The sequence below is a fragment of the Scyliorhinus torazame genome, chromosome 14 (genome assembly GCF_047496885.1).
Source record: "Scyliorhinus torazame isolate Kashiwa2021f chromosome 14, sScyTor2.1, whole genome shotgun sequence".
Lineage (NCBI taxonomy): Eukaryota > Metazoa > Chordata > Chondrichthyes > Carcharhiniformes > Scyliorhinidae > Scyliorhinus > Scyliorhinus torazame.
In genome coordinates, this window is record NC_092720.1 from 140,374,077 (window position 1) to 140,392,801 (window position 18,725).

Genomic DNA, 18,725 nt, shown 5'->3' on the forward strand with positions numbered 1-18,725 from the left:
TCAGTAGGTCTGGGGAGAAGGAAGCATGAAAGAGCTGTTGAAACACCACAAGCAGGGAGCCCCCCACGTGCAGAGTGCAAAGACCAAGTTGTAAATAGTGAGTTTAAATAAACAAGTGTTGTACCATATGCAACTGTGTTGGCTCTTCTGTGTGTTAGAACACCCAACACCACAAGAAGTAGGGGGTGGAGGAGGTTGGCACCCTATTGTGATCTGATGGATGCCTTTAAGGAGCGATATTTCAAATTGTTGCCCCTTATTATTCACCACAAGACAGGGTGTGATATATAATCCCATGACTCTGTAGACAGAACACAGCACCAATCTCACTCGTCAGACATGGTGACATAGCCTCTCAGTTACCTTTCTGTGTACATGGCTTATCTTCAAATAAAGAACCCACACCTTGCCATATGATTGGTATGTTTGTGATAATCATCATCAAAAACTGAAACCTTGCGAATTTAGGCAAGACTGAACGACTGGAAATATTTTCCAGGCTCAAGAACCAAAATTATACTTGAAAGTAAGTCAATGCCTGCACAAAAGGCGCAAAGAGAATTGGAGGCCAAAAATAATGGCTCAAATCTTCCAGTCTCCGCATCGTCAAAGGCCGGTCTTACGACCCAGGATATAGGTCAGGATCCCGCAGACATTCTGATGCATTGGCTCCGTGGGAAATTCCTGGAAAGCTTGAACTTCCAATGGGCAATCCTCCTGTTCTTCAGGACCCTCCAAAAAGGTCTCCAGCTCTGATGTACAGCTGGCGATTTTCGGCAGTTCCACCTTACTTACCTGGGAAGTTGCCTCAAAAATGTTAGACTGGAGAGTCCGAATCTAACTGCTGGGTAACTATACAACTGACCCCGCAATCACTCACATTGATGCCCCTGACTCCCCCTCTTTGATCCCCAGACTACCCCCCAACGACCATTCAACTAATCCCCCGATATCCCCCACCTGACCCAAGCCAACGAGCATCCACTACCCAATGAACCCTCCCAAACATAAGCTAACTAGCCCAAACTCACTTACCCACTCACCAAATTACCACCTTATCACCTCATTCAACTGTCACCCTGCCCACCTATCCCTGTTTCCTTGCCACCCTACCCTTCTGCCACCATACCCACTTACCTCACCCACTCTATCCACTCACACACTCACATTCACAAACACACTGTAAAGCTTTGGGACATGTATAAACTTCACAGAACACAGGTGCTGTTGCTGTAGAAAGGGGACACAGGTGCTGTTGCTTCTGCACTGATTCTCTTTGCTGCTTTCCCCATGGATTCCTGCGCTGAGGAAGTTCTGCAGGATCGCCCATGGGAATGTTGGAAAGAAAGAATCACATGCAGGTAAGTGGGTGGTTTTCTGCCTGATCAGTGTCAGATTCTGACTGTGATAGGGTGATCTGGGACAATGAATTACTCGAGAAAATGATTGTCTCGATTTTGTGTTTTCTGAGATTAATGGGGGGGATTAAAAATGGCCGACAAATGGGTCATGGAAACTCTGCCATTTAAAGACAGGACCTCATTATCATTCTTTTGTGCATTTCATCGCCCAGCAATTGGTCAGTTTATGCCAGGCTGGTGGGAAGGATGGAAAACCAGAGATAGGAACTGCAAATGCAGTTTCCTCTGTCATTCTCTCTGTTCATTCAATCAAGAAAATCCGACCTCCAGTCTATGATACTCTCTTTAGTTGTTTTAGCCAATCTGCTACTTCGGTCTTTTTTGATGTTCAGCGAACCATATATCAAAGATTTAAGGGGGTTTGAACCCAAGCTGCTGCTTTCTCCATCTGAGCCATCAGGTGCAGGCCACAGGTGAGTTTTAAAGCAGTGACTTTTTTCACTGTCTCTGTCTGGATTGTTCTCTGGATTAACTTTCAGGCAAGAGGTCTCTGTAATGGGAAGGGGTCTCTAGTGGAGGTCTCTCTTATAGGGGGACGCAGGTGGGGGCATGTGGCAGGGGTGGGGTTGGCAGGATTTGTATTGTAGGGAGGGAGGGGGTCCTCCGATGGACTTCGGGGGCACCCAGCTAGAAGACTTACCCCCTTGGCCCAACGTGAGGTCCACCGCACCAAGCCCACGCTGGAAAATACCTGCACCAATCCACGCCCACTTTAATCCTGGCTTAGAGGACCGGAGATTCAACAAGTTTGGAGAATCCAGTGCCCAGCCCTTTAATAGGATGCAAATGGGTCAATTTGACCTATTTGCATCCTCCCACTAGGGCGGGGCATGAACCACCATGCCGCCACCAATGGGGGATTGGAGCATCGGAATGGGCGGCGATCCCGTTTTATTCCCCCCCCCCCCCCCGCCTGATGCTGGATTCTCTGCCCCATCAGGAACTTCGTTACTGGTGACACACGGTGAAGAATCCAGCCCATATATTGTACAAAGTGCCTTTGCTCGCTCTGTGCTGTATTCAGTACTTTGGGGTTTTTATACTGGGATCTTTTCTCAGGTTCAGTATCAGCAGTCACTTCTGTAAATGAGCATCACTGCCTGCAGTGCATTCCTTCCAGCCCAATCTCTAGATGAGCAATATCATGACCCAAGAATCATAATGGAGAACCCATGCTGGATGCATTAGTTAGTAGAATCTACCACAGGCTGCTACATAAATTCACTCCTTCAAAATGTGAACTAAACTCTTTGAGGGATGAGCAATAAATGCGGGCCTTGCCTGCATCCCATGAGAAAGAAAAAAACCCAGATCACAATGATTGAAGCACAACATTTAGCAGAGTATCCATATCCTTTCTCCACAGTGCAACAAGGACTAGAGCAACGAAACCTGCTTTCATTTTAAGCATAATTCCTATGACGGGGCATTGGTGCTCATTTAACTGTTGAACTTTGAACTTTGCCAAGTTTTAAAGTATCAGTGGCCTTTCATTGGTGTTTGAAAATTCTAAATAACTCTTACAAAAACTGCAAGGATATGAAATATCACACTGAAGTCTGTGAGGTGAAGGGGCGAGAAGGATGGGTGGCGATGACCTTTCAAGGGAATCTACCAAGGGAAAGTGAGCTGCGAGTGTCCCGCAAATGGTGGAAAACCACATGGGCTGTTGCTGGCCTGGGTTCACCACTATTCCCTGACAACCCTCACTGTGCGCTGGGCTCCCCATCACTCTGGAAAAATCCTTGCTGATACCCAACTCTAGGTGTCTCGATATTTGAGGAACATTGGGCTTAGGAGAAGGCTGAGTCCATTCGACACTTGAAACCTGCTCCACTATTCGATAAGCTCCTGGCTGATCTGATTTTTATTATTTGTTTATGGGATGTGGGCGTTGCTGGCTGGGCAACCATTTATTGTCCTTCCCTGAGGGCATTTAAGAGTCAACCACATTGCTGTGGATCTAGAGTCACATGTAGGCCAGACCAGGTAAGGAAAACAGATTTCCTTCCCGAAAAGACATTAGTGAACCAGATGGGTTTTTATGACAATCATTTTATGGTCACCTTTAGAATTTCAATTCCATATTGAATTCAAATTTCATCATCTGCCATGGCGAGATTTGAACCCGGATCTCCCGAGCATGACTCTGGTTCTCTGGATTGCTTTTCCAATGACAATACCACTACGCCACTATGGTCTGAACTCTGCTTTCCTGGCTGTTCCCTATAAGCCCTTGTCTATCAAACATCTGTCTAACTCTGCCTTGATGTGGAGATGCCAGCATTGGACTGCGGTGAGCACAGTAAGAAGTCTTACAACACCAGGTTAAAGTCCAACAGGTTTGTTTCAAATCACTAGCTTTTGGAGCGCTGCTCCTTCCTCAGGTTAATGAAGAGGTAGGTTTCAGAAACATATATATAGACAAAGTCAAAGATGCAAGACAATACTTTGAATGCGAGCATTTACAGGTAATTAAGTCTTTACAGATCCAGAGAGAGGGGTAACCCCAGGTTAAAGAGGTGTGAATTGTCTCAAGCCAGGACAGTTGGTAGGATTTCGCAATCCCAGGCCAGATGGTGGGGGTTGAATGTAATGTGACATGAATCCAAGGTCCCGGTTGAGGCCATACTCATGTGTGCGGAACTTTGCTATAAGGTTCTGCTCGGCGATTCTGCGTTGTCGCGCGTCCTGAAGGTCGTCTTGGAGAACACTTACCCAAAGATCAGAGGCTGAATGCCCTTGACTGCTGAAGTGTTCCTCGAATGGAAGGGAACATTCCTGCCTGACGATTGTTGCACGACGTCTGTTCATCCGTTGTTGCAGCGTCTGCATGGTCTCGCCAATGTACCACGCTTCGGTACATTCTTTCCTGCATCGTATGAGGTAGACAACGCTGGCCGAGTCGCACGAGTCGCACAACTCTGCCTTGACTAAATTTAATGACCCAGCTTCCATTGCTCTCCCGGGAAATTGCCAACGGTCCTTTGAGAGGAGAAAATGTCTCCTCATTTCTGTTTTAAAAGGGAGGCCTCTTATTTTTAAACTGTGTCCCCTAGTTCTAGTCCCTCCCACAAGAGGAGATGTCCACCCTCCCAGATCCCCTCAGGATCTTACATGATCACCCTCATGCTTCTAAACATCAATATAGGCCCAAACTGTTCAAACTTTCATCAAAGTATTAGACCTTCATCCCAGGAATGAGTTGAGTGAACCTTCTCTGAATTGCTTTGAATGTATTGATATATATTTTTTCAAATAAGGAGACAAAACTGTACACAGTATTCCAGATGTGGTCTTACCAAGAGCCGGTACAGCTGCACTAAAATTTCCCTACTTTTATATTTGTCATAACCCCACTGAAGCCCATTAGGAAACCATTATCGATCTCCCCAGCTGGGGCTCATTAGATGGAAACTGCCATGGGCAGCTTATTGTAAAAAGTAAAATAAAGCTTTTCCTTCCTATCGTTAGCTTCCTTGGTCATTAAAATCTTAAATTTTCCTGAAATAAGTGTCAACATTCCATTTGCCTTTCTAATCACTTGCTGTACCTGAATACTGACTTTCATGTAACAGAACACCCAGATTATCTGTACTGCACAGTTTTAGAATCTCTCCATTTAAATAACATGCTGCTTTTCTCTTCGTCTTGCAAAAGTGGACAAGTTCACATGTTCCCACATTATACTCCGCCTGCCAAATTTTTCCCCATTCACTTAACCTGTCCATATGCCATCTGTATTCTTTATACCTTCTTGACAACTTATTTTCCTGCTTATCTTGGAGTCGTTGGCAAATTTAGCTGCCATACATTCATTCCCTTCCTCTAAATCATTGATATAATTTGTAGATAGTTAAGGCCCCAGAACTGATTCCTGTGCACTCCACTAGTTACAGCTTGTCAACCTGAAAATGACCCATTTATCCACCTCTTTGCATCCTGCTAGCAAATCAATCCTCTATCCATGCTAATATAATGTAATGCAACATGAATCCAAGGTCCCGGTTGAGGCCGTACTCATGTGTGATGGACTTGGCTATCAGTCCTTGGCTCAAGGGCATTCAGCCTCTGATCTTCGAGTAAGTGTTCTCCAAGGTGGCCTTCAGGATGCTCGACAATGCAGAATCGCCAAGCAGAAATTGATAGCCAATTCCCGCACACATGAGAACGGCCTCAACAGGGACCTTGGATTCATGTCTCATTACATTCACCCCCCCACCATCTGGCCTTTGCTTGCAAATCCTACCAACTGTCCTGGCTTGAGACAATTTACACCTCTTTACCCTGTGATTATCACTCCCTCCATTTGATCCGTCTGGACCTGTAAAGACTTAATTACCTGCAAAGACTCGCATTCAAAGTATCATCTTGCATCATTGACTTTGTCTCTATATATGTTTCTGGAACCCACCTCTTCAGTCACCTGAGGAAGGAGCTGCTCCCTAAAGCTAGTGATTCGAAACAAACCTGTTGGACTTTAACCTGGTGTTGTACGACTTCTTACTGTCCCCACCCGGTCCAATGCCGGCATCTCCACATCATGTAGATTAAATTCACTCATGATTATTGTAGTATCCTTTTTGCACATCCCATTTATTTTCCCTTCTTTATTATGTTCCACAGTGTATCCAGGACAAAGCAGCCTGCTTAATTGGCACTCCCTTTCACAAACATTCCCTCCCACCACCGATGAACAGTGGCAACAGTGCCCTGCAGGAACACACCAAGGATCCTTTGACAGCACCTCCTAAACGCACAACCCCTACCATCTAAACGGACAAGGGCAACAGGCAAATTTAAACCCTCCAAGACACTCACCATCCTGACTTGGAAATATATCGCTGTTCCTTCACTGTCACTGGGTCAAAATCCTCGAATCCTGACAGCACTGTGGGTGCACCTACACCACATGGACTGCAGCGGTTCAAGAAGGCAGCTCACCACCACCTTCTCAGGGCAATTAAGGATGAGCAGTGAATGCTAGTCTAGCTAGTGATGCCGACATCCCATGAATGAATAAAAAATCTATTGTTGGAGGGTTGGAGCTGTAAACTACTCCCTCAATTGACCTTGTACATTTGTTCTTTTTTATCTCTACCTAAACGATTCTACCTCTTGGTCATTCGAGCTAAAATCTCACTCGCTATTGCATCAATATATCCATAGCTAACAGAGCTATCTCACTATCCTTCCCTAGCTTCCTGTCCTTCCAAAATGTCAAATACCCATCAATATTCAGGTCCTAGCCTTGATCACATGACAACCATGTCTCTGTAATGGCTATCTGTGCTAACAGTTCATTCAGTTTTATTGCGAATGTTGTGTGCATTCAGATCCAAAACCTTTAACTCTTTTTACCATTGTTGCAATCTCTGTGGTTTATCAGCTGGTTTGTACATGCTTTCCCATTCTAGTTACCTTTACCCAAATCGCAATCCTGTTCTATTACCTTGCCATTTCCTATTAGTTTACCACACCACCCCTCACATAATCCCTATTTAGTTTGAAGCCCTCCTTACTATCCCGGTTATATGACTCACTGGAACACTGGTCCCAGCAGGGTCAGGTGAAGACCAACCCAACAGTACTGCTCCCATTTTCCCCAATACTGGCACCATGAATCAAAAGCTATTTTCTCCACACCAATCTTTAATTCACGCATTAATCTCTCCAATCTTATTTACCCTATGCCATGTTGCTCATGGTTCAGATAATAATCCAGATATTATTATTGGTTCTGTATTTTAATTTAGCCTAGCTTGTCATAATTCCTAAGAAGAACCATAGAATTTACAGTGCAGAAGGAGGCCATTCAGCCCATCGAGTCTGCACCGGCCCTTGGAACGAGCATCATACTTATGGCCACACCTCCACCCTATCCCCGTAACCCCACCTAACCTTTTTGGACACTAAAGGCAATTTAGCATGACCAATCCACCTAACCTGCACATCATTGGACTGTGGGAGGAAACCGGAGCACCCGGAGGAAACCCACACAGACACAGGAGAACATGCAGACTCCACACAGATGGACCTGGGACCCTGGAGCAGTGACGCAACAGTGCTCACCACTGTGCTACCATGCCGCCCCTTTACCAATCCTATCTCTGTCATTGGTACTTACATGGACCATGACAAATGGATCTTTCCCCCTCCCACCGCATGTTTCTCTCCAGCCCTGACCAGATGTCCTGACCCTGGCACCAGGCAGGCAACACAGCCTTCTGGTCTCTGGTTCTTGGCGACATTCAACTGTGTCTATCCCCTTGACAATACTGTCCGCTACTGTCACAGCATTCTTATTTACTCCCCTTGCTTGAATGACATGATGTACTATGGTCAGTTCAATCAACCACCTTTCAGCCCCAGCTGTCATCCATACAGGTTGCAAGAACCTCAAACCAGTTAGACTATTGCAAGGGCAAAGGCTCCACCTCTTCAATGTTCTCGATCCCCTTACCTGCCTCACTCTCAGTCACATACTGCTGTCCCTGATCATGGATAAAAACAGATGACCATATTCTCAGGAGTGTGGCTGCCTTCTGGAAGTGGGCAGTTTTCCAGGGCTATGAGCCCTAGCCGGTATTCTCGCTGGCCTGTGACCCAAAATGGGATTCCCCCTGGGCATCAAATCCAGCGTGAGTCTTGTGGCCCGCTCTCATGATGAGATAAAGTTCAGGAACAATAAAACCTGATCAGAGCTCATTGGCATGTGTTTCAATCTCATTAGCGAGATTGAAGTGGAATGCTGCAACATCCCCGCATGCTCCTAACTCCCCTAGCTGTAAGCCCCACCGGTATGAATCACTACTGGTCCTTAGAAGCGGGGACCAGTGTCAGGGACACTTAACTGCAGGGTGCCGAGGGGGATCCTTCAGGGGAGGTGGGGATCAGGAGGGGGTGTTTGAGTTGAGCTGGAGGAGCTCTGGTCGGGGGTCTTTCCCAGGATGGGGGTCGTGTGGCAAGGCTTCCTTCTGTAACCTTGAAAACCTTTAGCTTCTCTCCAAGCATGACAAGTTCAAAGATCGGTGAGATGAAGGCCTCTGTAACCAAAAAACCTTTGATGCCTCTCCCAGCATGTCAATTGCAATGATTTGTCAGGTTAAGGTAAAAGTCTTCCCTTTGATGTATTGGAAACCTTTGAAGTTCTTCTTTCACATTCAATTTCATTCCCCTTTTAACTTTTCAAGCCTCTGGGCTTAACATAGAACATAGAACATAGAACATAGAAAATACAGCACAGAACAGGCCCTTCGGCCCACGATGTTGTGCCGAACCTTTGTCCTAGATTAATCATAGATTATCATTGAATTTACAGTGCAGAAGGAGGCCATTCGGCCCCCCGAGTCCGCACCGGCTCCCGGAAAGAGCACCCCACCCAAACTCAACACCTTCACCCAACACCAAGGTCAATTTGGACATTAAGGGCAATTTATCATTGGCCAATTCACCTAACCTGCACATCTTTGGATTGTGGGAGGAAACCGGAGCACCCGGAGGAAACCCACGCAGACACGGGGAGGACGTGCAGACTCCGCACAGTCAGTGACCCAAGCCGGAATCGAACCTGGGACCCTGGAGCTGTGAAGCAATTGTGCTATCCACAATGCTACCGTGCTGCCCTTGAGAACAAATAAATCTACACTATATCATTTAACCGTAATCCATGTACCTATCCAATAGCTGCTTGAAGGTCCCTAATGTTTCCGACTCAACTACTTCCACAGGCAGTGCATTCCATGCCCCCACTACTCTCTGGGTAAAGAACCTACCTCTGATATCCCTCCTATATCTTCCACCTTTCACCTTAAATTTATGTCCCCTTGTAATGGTTTGTTCCACCCGGGGAAAAAGTCTCTGACTGTCTACTCTATCTATTCCCCTGATCATCTTATAAACCTCTATCAAGTCGCCCCTCATCCTTCTCCGTTCTAATGAGAAAAGGCCTAGCACCCTCAACCTTTCCTCGTAAGACCTACTCTCCATTCCAGGCAACATCCTGGTAAATCTTCTTTGCACCTTTTCCAAAGCTTCCACATCCTTCCTAAAATGAGGCGACCAGAACTGTACACAGTACTCCAAATGTGGCCTTACCAAAGTTTTGTACAGCTGCATCATCACCTCACGGCTCTTAAATTCAATCCCTCTGTTAATGAACGCGAGCACACCATAGGCCTTCTTCACAGCTCTATCCACTTGAGTGGCAACTTTCAAAGATGTATGAACATAGACCCCAAGATCTCTCTGCTCCTCCACATTGCCAAGAACTCTACCGTTAACCCTGTATTCCGCATTCATATTTGTCCTTCCAAAATGGACAACCTCACACTTTTCAGGGTTAAACTCCATCTGCCACTTCTCAGCCCAGCTCTGCATCCTATCTATGTCTCTTTGCAGCCGACAACAGCCCTCCTTACTATCCACAACTCCACCAATCTTCGTATCATCTGCAAATTTACTGACCCACCCTTCAACTCCCTCATCCAAGTCATTAATGAAAATCACAAACAGCAGAGGACCCAGAACTGATCCCTGCGGTACGCCACTGGTAACTGGGATCCAGGCTGAATATTTGCCATCCACCACCACTCTCTGACTTCTATCGGTTAGCCAGTTCGTTATCCAACTGGCCAAATTTCCCACTATCCCATGCCTCCTTACTTTCTGCATAAGCCTACCATGGGGAACTTTATCAAATGCCTTACTAAAATCCATGTACACTACATCCACTGCTTTACCTTCATCCACATGCTTGGTCACCTCCTCAAAGAATTCAATAAGATTTGTAAGGCAAGACCTACCCCTCACAAATCCGTGCTGACTATCCCTAATCAAGCAGTGTCTTTCCAGATGCTCAGAAATCCTATCCTTCAGTACCCTTTCCATTACTTTGCCTACCACCGAAGTAAGACTAACTGGCCTGTAATTCCCAGGGTTATCCCTATTCCCTTTTTTGAACAGGGGCACGACATTCGCCACTCTCCAATCCCCTGGTACCACCCCTGTTGACAGTGAGGACGAAAAGATCATTGCCAACGGCTCTGCAATTTCATCTCTTGCTTCCCATAGAATCCTTGGATATATCCCGTCAGGCCCGGGGGACTTGTCTATCCTCAAGTTTTTCAAAATGCCCAACACATCTTCCTTCCTAACAAGTATTTCCTCGAGCTTACCAATCTGTTTCACACTGTCCTCTCCAACAATATCGCCCCTCTCATTTGTAAATACAGAAGAAAAGTACTCGTTCAAGACCTCTCCTATCTCTTCAGACTCAATACACAATCTCCCGCTACTGTCCTTGATCGGACCTACCCTCGCTCTAGTCATTCTCATATTTCTCACATATGTGTAAAAGGCCTTGGGGTTTTCCTTGATCCTACCCGCCAAAGATTGTTCATGCCCTCTCTTAGCTCTCCTAATCCCTTTCTTCAGTTACCTCCTGGCTATCTTGTATCCCTCCAATGCCCTGTCTGAACCTTGTTTCCTCAGCCTTACATAAGTCTCCTTTTTCCTCTTAACAAGACATTCAACCTCTCTTGTCAACCATGGTTCCCTCACTCGACAATCTCTTCCCTGCCTGACAGGGACATACATATCAAGGACACGTAGCATGTGTTCCTTGAACAAGTTCCACATTTCATTTGTGTCCTTCCCTGCCAGCCTATGTTCCCAACTTATGCACTTCAATTCTTGTCTGACAACATCGTATTTACCCTTCCCCCAATTGTAAACCTTGCCCTGTTGCACGTACCTATCCCTCTCCATTACTAAAGTGAAAGTCACAGAATTGTGGTCACTATCTCCAAAATGCTCCCCCACTAACAAATCTATCACTTGCCCTGGCTCATTACCCAGTACTAAATCCAATATTGCCCCTCCTCTGGTCGGACAATCTACATACTGCGTTAGAAAAGCTTCCTGGACACACTGCACAAACACCACCCCATCCAAACTATTTGATCTAAAGAGTTTCCACTCAATATTTGGGAAGTTAAAGTCGCCCATGACTACTACCCTATGACTTCTGCACCTTTCCAAAATCTGTTTCCCAATCTGTTCCTCCACATCTCTGCTACTATTGGGGGGCCTATAGAAAACTCCTAACAAGGTGACTGCTCCTTTCCTATTTCTGACTTCAACCCATACTACCTCAGTAGGCTGATACTCCTCGAACTGCCTTTCTGCAGCTGTTATACTATCTCTAATTAATAATGCCACCCCCCCACCTCTTTTACCACCCTCCCTAATCTTATTGAAACATCTATAACCAGGGACCTCCAACAACCATTTCTGCCCCTCTTCTATCCAAGTTTCCGTGATGGCCACCACATCGTAGTCCCAAGTACCGATCCATGCCTTAAGTTCACCCACCTTATTCCTGATGCTTCTTGCGTTGAAGTATACACACTTCAACCCCTCTCCGTGCCTGCAAGTACTCTCCTTTGTCAGTGTTCCCTTCCCCACTGCCTCATTACACGCTTTGGCGTCCTGAATATCGGCTACCTTAGTTGCTGGACTACAAATCCGGTTCCCATTCCCCTGCCAAATTAGTTTAAACCCTCCCGAAGAGTACTAGAAAACCTCCCTCCCAGGATATTGGTGCCCCTCTGGTTCAGATGCAACCCGTCCTGCTTGTACAGGTCCCACCTTCCCCAGAATGCGCTCCAATTATCCAAATACCTGAAGCCCTCCCTCCTACACCATTCCTGCAGCCACGTGTTCAACTGCACTCTCTCCCTATTCCTAGCCTCGCTATCACGTGGCACCGGCAACAAACCAGAGATGACAACTCTGTCTGTCCTGGCTTTTAACTTCCAGCCTAACTCCCTAAACTTGTTTATTACCTCCACACCCCTTTTCCTACCTATGTCGTTGGTACCAATGTGCACCACGACTTCTGGCTGCTCACCCTCCCCCTTAAGGATCCTGAAGACACGATCCGAGACATCCCTGGCCCTGGCACCCGGGAGGCAACATACCTTCCGGGAGTCTCGCTCGCGACCACAGAATCTCCTATCTATTCCCCTAACCATTGAATCTCCTACAACTATTGCTTTACTATTCTCCCCCCTTCCCTTCTGAGCCCCAGAGCCAGACTCAGTGCCAGAGACCTGGCCGCTAGGGCCTTCCCCCGGTAGGTCATCCCCCCCAACAGCATCCAAAATGGTATACTTGTTTTGAAGGGGAACGGCCACGAGGGATCCCTGCACTTTCTGCCTGTTTGTTTTTTTCCCCCTGACTGTAACCCAGCTATTCTTGTCCTGTACCTTGGGTGTGGTTACCTCCTTGTAACTCTTCTCAATCACCCCCTCTGCCTCCCGGATGATCCGAAGTTCATCCAGCTTCAGCTCCAGTTCCCTAACACGGTCTTTGAGGAGCTGAAGTTGGGTGCACTTCCCGCAGGTATAGTCAGTGGGGACACCGGTGGTATCCCTCACCACCCACATCCTACAGGAGGAGCATGTAACTGGCCTAGCCTCCATCCCCTCTTACCTGACAGAATATAGCTGCCCTGTGGACTAACTAGATCTCCGCCCACCGACCCTGCTCCCAGTCAGCTACACTTTCTGTAAACTCCTGGCTCTCTTCGCACCCTTTGCGGAAATGTCGGAAACAAAATGAAAGGAGCGCCTGACTCCCTCCTCACCTAACTCCCTCGGTCACCAAACTCTCACTATCGCACTCAAATGCACCAAATTCAGCACTCAGTGCAAACAAAGTCTGCACTGTAGGGGATCACTTTTATACTGTGAATCTAGCCTCTGTAAAACTGGCCTAATCCAATTAACTAATTAACAAGCTCCAGCTGCAAGTGCCTACAAGTAGAAGCCGGTTTAAAGCTTATTGAAAATTCACCTTCTTCTAAACCAAACAGCAACTTTTAAGTTAATTAACTAAATAAAAGAAAGACTAAACTTTAGATAAAAATTAAGCCTTATACTCCCTCGGTCACCAAACTCTCACTATCGCACTCAAATGCACCAAATTCAGCACTCAGTGCTTGTTAAGAAACGTAAAATCTTCTAACTGCATGTTCACATTCAATTTCATGGTCCATTCCCTCTTATAAACTGCCTGATTGACAGGTCCTGGCTATTAAGGAGGGTTAAGTTTTGTTTGTTTTTATAGCTCTTAACAGTCCATTAACTCTGAAGTGAATGCTATTTTGAGCAGGTTGGCTCAGTTGACTGGACAGCTGGTTTGTGATGTGGATCGACATCAGCATTGTCGGTTCAATTCCCATACCCGCTGAGGTTATCCACAAAGGCCCTGCCTTCTCAACCTTTCCCCTTGTCTGAGGTGTGGTTACCCTCAGGTTAAATCACCATCAGTCAGCTTTTACCTTACGACTGCCAATGAAACCTCACTCAGAAATTTACCCGAGATTTGGAAGACCCTTGTCATTATTTCAATGTGATAATTACCCTGATTAGAAGTCCCCAGTCTAGACAAGAGAAAGAAGTGCGCACCAACCAACCAACCAATCACTTCACTTCATTGCTGTTACAGGACATCCCTCCCACCCCCCACCCCCCCACCAGCCACCCAGCAACCCCCCAACTCTTGTTCTGACATAAAGCTGGTTGGTCATTCTGGGATGGCCATTTGGTTCCCACAGCCGCTGCTAATAGCTTGATAACAAGACCCAGCACTCAGAATAGGCCAAACCTCCCATTGGCATCTGCATCCTCTGCCAGTTGGCAGCATACAAGCTTAACGCCTCTTCCCACAGAGTTGTTTGCCAGAGAGAGCTCCAGCTAGCTTTAGCACTGCCTTCCTCTTTCAAGGGCTCAGAACTAAGTCGATCAAAGTTGTAACCTTGGCACAAGGACTGACTGTGAAAAAGGGGTTTCCAGAAGTCCGTTTGTCTGTTGTTTCCACTGTACAATTTAAATTCAGCGAGCTGCTTCGCTCCTACTTAGATTATGGGGTAACTTTAAACCCACTCACCAGACCCACCAGATTGAGTGGACTACCAGAGTGACACCACACACCAATATTTCTTATAGACTTCAATGCAGGGTAAAACTGAGCAGAGGATCAAGCTATCATCGTATCCAATTACCTCATCTTCCCAATGATCGGTTCAGATTGAATTTTCTTCAGTAAGTAACAATTCCCCTTCAGGATGGCTAACTTATTAACGAAATAATTAACGAACTAATTAACACGATGTGAGCTTTACTTCTTGAGGTGAATTTTCAATCACTGCGAGATTGCTGCTCCAGTAGATGCCAATCCTTTGGGAGTTACCCCTTAATATTCTGTTGCATATACTGTTAATTAAAAAATCCAACACAGGCGACACATGTAAAACTCTAATTTACAAGAGTCCTCATGTGTCCTTTTTATCTTTTAAAACAAAAACAAAATTAACACAGCTGAAAATATATCCTCAAAATATCGCTGAATGTAGCAACATTAACGGTAATGGGCAGATGATGGAAGATCACTGATGGGCTTAATCCTCACACTGGTCAGCTACCTTCAATCACTAAAGTACATCTGCCATGCTACATTTAGTCACAGGAGCCTATCCATTGGATGTGGAAACATGTTTTGTCTTGATCTGGTCTTGGACTGATTACATGACAGCTGAATCAGCAGCTCAAGTTTAAACACAAGACAAAAAGAGAATTTGGCGAGTTGACTAAACTTGTAACTGTCAAACAAAGCAATACCAGTCAGAATCACTAATTCAATTGTACATTCCTTCAGGTTTGCAGTGACAGAATCCAATTTTCAATCACTCAATCAAGGATGCTCGAGACACATCAGCAACACAGCAAAACCAAACTTAAGAAGATTCATCCCTTCTTTATCTGATTTACATGCATTCCCTCTGTTGAGCTATTTGTCATAGCGTAGAGGCAGTTGAGGCAGGCAGCATAGGAATCTCCTGTGGCCATTCCCCTACAAAACGGATATATCGCTTTGGATACAGTTGGGGAAAATGGCCTCTCAGGGGAAAGCAGCAACAGCCAAATTCGTGACACCACAGTTGGCTCTGCTGCACAGGAGAGGAGTAAAAAGTGTGGAAATCCAATAGTTATAGGGGATTCAATTGTAAGGAGAAGAGTTAGGCGTTTCTATGGCCAAAAACAAGACTCCAGAATGGCATGCTGCCTCACTGATGTCTCAAGGATGCCTCAGAGCAGCTACAGGCCATTCAGGAGGGGGAGCATGAACAGCCAGTGGTCGTTGGACACATTGGTATGAAATGAAATGAAAATCACTTATTGTCACAAGTAGGCTTCAAATGAAGTTACTGTGAAAAGCCCTTAGTCGCCACATTCCGGCACCTGTCTGGGGAGGCTGGTACGGGAATTGAACCATGCTGCTGGCCTTCCTTGATCTGCTTTAAAAGCCTGTGCTTTAGCCCAGTGTGCTAAACCAGAACAACATTGTTTTAAAGAAAGGGATGAATTCCTAAAAGTAGAATATAGGGAGATTAGGAAGTAAGTTGTAAACTAGATCCTTTTTAATGACCAAGGAAGCCAACGGTGGGAAGGATAACGATTTATTTCACTTTTAACAATAAGCTGACATGCCAGTTACTATTTACAATGACAGTCCCCGTTGGGACAACCAACATGCCTGTCCCTGCTTGGACCGGCTTTTATGCTAGGTTCTAACGAGCCCCAACTGGATGGGCTTCCACCCCCTACCGGGAAGCTCGTACTCCACGGGCGCCAAAGAGAAGATCAATAATGGTTTCCCCATGGACCTTGCAGTTGTTATGACACCGTTTCTCCCACCAAGTCTGAAAATTTCCTTCTGCAGTCATATGAGGAGGCCACCTGAGCCACTTCACCCGAGGCAGAACTTCTGCCTGCGGTGGGTCGGGGTCGGGTAGTGTATACCAGTTGATCGACTGTATTTTTCTGGCTGACCTCCAGAGGGGTATTGCCAGAACCTTGCCTTCTGATTTTTCATAACTTTTTTGAATGTCTGAACCACCCTTTCAGCCAGACCATGAGGTGAGGAATGGTACGGGTTGGTTCTGACCTGCCGGATTCCATTCAGCTTAGCGAATGCAGCAAGCTCGTGAACGTCATTCCGTTGTCCGTCACTAAGACTTCAGGATCCCGTGAGTGCTGAACGAACACCTTTGCTTCTCCACGATGTACTTGAGGTCATTTTATAAACCAGCATCCATTTTGAGTGAGCGTCCACAATGATGAGGAAGATGGATCCCATTAAAGGCCCAGCAAAATCAGCATGCAGTCTCACACAGACCATTCCAGGGGCTGGAGGGAGGCCGTTGATGGGAGCATTTAGTGCTCCTGACATGCCAGGAAACTGCGTATGCCTCGCTGTATTTCCCCATCGATTCCAGGTGAATAGACGTAGCTCCGAGTCAGCTTTTCATTTTGAATGCTCCTGGGTGTAAATCCTTTCTGATGGACTCTTGACTCTTCGGTGGGATGCCCACATGAGCTCGTCCACAGGATAATACCATCGTTCATGCTTAGCTCTTGGTGTTTCTGGCATTGGGTTGTACGGCTGCTGGGGGGGCTTGCCTGTAATCGGCATCTAATAGCATGTGGCCAACTTAGGATCTCTTTGTGTACATGCTCAAACCTGAACAGCCATCACCAGCAGAGTATCCATAAAATTCAGGGAAGGAAACCTTCCATTACTTTGGAAGGTTGCTGGAGCTGACGAGACCCCGAACAGCAGGCATGTGTACTCAAATGACCCTCTGTGGGCGTTTATAGTTACATATTTCCAGTTCCTGCAAATAGGCATGGCTCATATCGGGCTTTGTAAAGGAATCCCCTTCAGCCAGTTTTACATATAAATCTTCCACCCTGGACTTCGGGTAGTGGTCCAGGCGAGAAGCCCTGTTTATTGTGAGTTTGTAAACTCTGCAGAGCCGGACAGACTTGTTTGGCTTCATAACCGGCACTACAGATGTGGCCCACTCCCCATAACTTCCTGGAATACCTTAGGGTATTTGCCCAGGACTTCATACAAGTTTCCAGTGCCCATCAAAATGTAACCAGTCACATCCCAGCAGATTGGGTCATGGTCCCTGCATCAGACTAAGGGCAGCCTGACCATTAGGTGTCCGTATGTCACCAGAAGCACAGTGGTCCCCACTTTAATAATCATATTAATCTTTATTATTGTCACAAGTAGGCTTACATTAGCACTGCAATGAAGTTACTGTGAAAATCCCCTGGTCATCACACTCCGGCACCTGTTCGCGTTCACAGAGGGAGAATTCAGAATGTCCAATTCACCTAACAGCACGTCTTTGGAATTTGGGAGGAAACCGGAGCACCAGAAGGAGACCCACGCAGACACGGGGATAACGTACAGAGTCCGCACAGACAGTGACCCAAGCCGGGAATCGAACCAGGGACCTTGGTCCTGTGAAATAACAGTGCAAACTGTGGTAGTCACCACTGTTATATTATATTATATATACTGCACTGCATACGAGGGTATTACAGTAAGGCCCCTGTACTACAGGCACGGGGGTAGATCCCTGCCTGCTGGCTCCGCCCAGTAGGCGGAGTATAAATGTGGGTGCTCTCCGAACTGCAGCCATTTCGGCACCAACTGTAAGGAGGCCACACATCTCTGTGTAATAAAGCCTCGATTACTCTCTACTCTCGGCTCGTCGTAAGTGATAGTGCATCATAAACCACTGTGCTACTGTGCCGCTCAGTGGTTTGCCTGTACAAGTCACCAACCTGACCTTGGTGTCTCGCAGTGTTAGTGGTAAGATCCCTGTAAATAGTTGGCCAAAGATCAGTTGGCCAATGTTGGAGACAGCGGCCCCATGCCCATCTCCATCACCAGAGGATGCCCATTCACTTGCAATGTGACATGGATCGGAGCTGCCTTCAGGGCCGTGACACAGTTCAGCTACATCATATTGTCATCTTCTCGTGGGGCCACGTGCAAAGATCTGGCTTGTGGTAACATCATTGCTGCCCTGGATGCCATTCGCTCCATCAGTTCTGGAGGCCCTGACCACCACGTGTTCTCCGTCTACACATCTGGCAATATGGTTGACCTTTCCCATTGTCCATGGGGGAGGTATCCTGCAGGTCTACAGCATCTCCTGAGTACTGGGCCTGACTGCAGAACTGCACCTTCAGTTGCCTCTTGAGAGGTGATCTGGCCATTCTGGCACTGATGTTGCCGGAGTCCAATATGGAGGGTGGGTCAAACTATGGACCCCTATAGTCTATGGACCCCTTTCTTTGCATTTTCGTGTGACAGTGACAACTCAATGTCCCGTTTTAAGTCTAACGTGGGCTCCACCAACAGATTCCTTTGCAT